The sequence below is a fragment of the Bufo bufo genome, chromosome 9, assembly GCF_905171765.1.
Source record: "Bufo bufo chromosome 9, aBufBuf1.1, whole genome shotgun sequence".
In the NCBI taxonomy this organism is placed as follows: domain Eukaryota; kingdom Metazoa; phylum Chordata; class Amphibia; order Anura; family Bufonidae; genus Bufo; species Bufo bufo.
This window is the reverse complement of record NC_053397.1, coordinates 109503173-109505622: the sequence shown is the minus strand read 5'-3', so window position 1 is coordinate 109505622 and position 2450 is coordinate 109503173.

The window sequence follows — 2450 nt, the reverse complement described above, 5'->3', positions numbered from 1 at the left end:
GCCCCGGCACCCAGACAGAGGAGAGAGGTCCCATAACATAGAATCTGGCTTCATGTCAGCGACTCAGCAGAGAATCAGTCTTCATGTCATAGCAGAGAATCATGCTTCATGTCACCCACCACTGGAACAGGCCACTGTCAGATATTTTTAGGCCCCGGCACCCAGACAGAGGAGAGAGCTCCCATAACATAGAATCTGGCTTCATGTCAGCAGAGAATCAGTCTTCATGTCACAGCAGAGAATCATGCTTCACGTCACCCAACATTGGAACAGTCCATTGTCATATAATTTAGGCCCCGGCACCCAGACAGAGGAGAGAGGTCCCATAACATAGAATCTGGCTTCATGTCAGCGACTCAGCAGAGAATCAGTCTTCATGTCATAGCAGAGAATCAGGCTTCATGTCACCCACCACTGGAACAGGCCACTGTCAGATATTTTTAGGCCCCGGCACCCAGACAGAGAAGAGAGGTCCCATAACAGAGATTCAGGCTTCATGTCAGCGACTCAGCAGAGAATCAGTCTTCATGTCATAGCAGAGAATCAGGCTTCATGTCACCCACCACTGGAACAGTCCATTGTCAGATATTTAGGCCCAGGCACCCAGGCAGAGGAGAGAAGTCCCATAACATAGAATCTGGCTTCATGTCAGCGACTCAGCAGAGATTCAGGCTTCATGTCATAGCAGAGAATCAGGCTTCATGTCACCCACCACTGGAACAGGCCACTGTCAGATATTTTTAGGCCCCGGCACCCAGACAGAGGAGAGAGGTCCCATAACATAGAATCTGACTTCATGTCAGCAGAGAATCAGTCTTCATGTCATAGCAGAGAATTATGCTTCACGTCACCCAATATTGGAACAGTCCATTGTCATATAATTTAGGCCCCCACACCCAGACAGAAGAGAGAGGTCCCATAACATAGAATCTGGCTTCATTTCAGCGACTCAGCAGAGAATCAGTCTTCATGTCATAGCAGAGAATCAGACTTCATGTCACCCACCACTGGAACAGGCCACTGTCAGATATTTTTAGGCCCCGGCATCCAGACAGAGGAGAGAGCTCCCATAACATAGAATCTGGCTTCATGTCAGCAGAGAATCAGTCTTTATGTCACAGCAGAGAATCATGCTTCACGTCACCCAACATTGGAACAGTCCATTGTCATATAATTTAGGCCCCGGCACCCAGACAGAGGAGAGAGCTCCCATAACATAGAATCTGGCTTCATGTCAGCAGAGAATCAGTCTTCATGTCATAGCAGAGAATCATGCTTCACGTCACCCAACATTGGAACAGTCCATTGTCATATAATTTAGGCCCCGGCACCCAGACAGAGGAGAGAGGTCACATAACAGAGATTCAGGCTTCATGTCAGCGACGCAGCAGAGAATCAGTCTTCATGTCATAGCAGAGAATCAGGCTTCATGTCATAGCAGAGAATCAGGCTTCATGTCAGCAGAGAATCAGTCTTCATGTCATAGCAGAGAATCATGCTTCACGTCACCCTCCACTGGAACAGTCCATTGTCAGATATTTAGGCCCCGGCACCCAGGCAGAGGAGAGAGGTCCCATAACAGAGATTCAAGCTTAATGTCAGCGACTCAGCAGAGAATCAGTCTTCATGTCATAGCAGAGAATCAGGCTTCATGTCACCCACCACTGGAACAGGCCACTGTCAGATATTTTTAGGCCCCGGCACCCAGACAGAGGGGAGGTTCATTCAACTTTGGGTTGCCCCGCAATATAATGGTAAAATGAAAATAAAAATAGGATTGAATGAGGAAGTGCCCTGGAGTAGAATAATATATGGTTAAGGGGAGGTAGTTAATGTCTAATCTGCACAAGGTATGGACAGGTCCTGTGGGATCCATGCCTGGTTCATTTTTATGAACGTCAGCTTGTCCACATTGGCTGTAGACAGGCGGCTGCGTTTGTCTGTAATGACGCCCTCTGCCGTGCTGAATACACGTTCAGACAAAACGCTGGCCGCCGGGCAGGCCAGCACCTCCAAGGCATAAAAGGCTAGCTCTGGCCTCGTGGACAATTTGGAGACCCAGAAGTTGAATGGGGCCGAACCATCAGTCAGTACGTGGAGGGGTGTGCACATGTACTGTTCCACCATGTTAGTGGAATGTTGCCTCCTGCTATCACGTTCCGTATCAGGTGGTGGTAGCTGTGGCGTGGTGACAAAATTTTTCCACATCTCTTCCATGCTAACCCTGCCCTCAGAGGAGCTGGCCGTGACACAGCTGCGTTGGCAACCTCTTGCTCCTCCTCTGCCTTTGCCTTGGCCTTCCACTTGTTCCCCTGTAACATTTGGGAATGCTCTCAGTAGCGCGTCTACCAACGTGCGCTTGTACTCGCGCATCTTCCTATCACGCTCCAGTGCAGGAAGTAAGGTGGGCACATTGTCTTTGTAACGTGGATCCAGCAGGGTGGCAACCC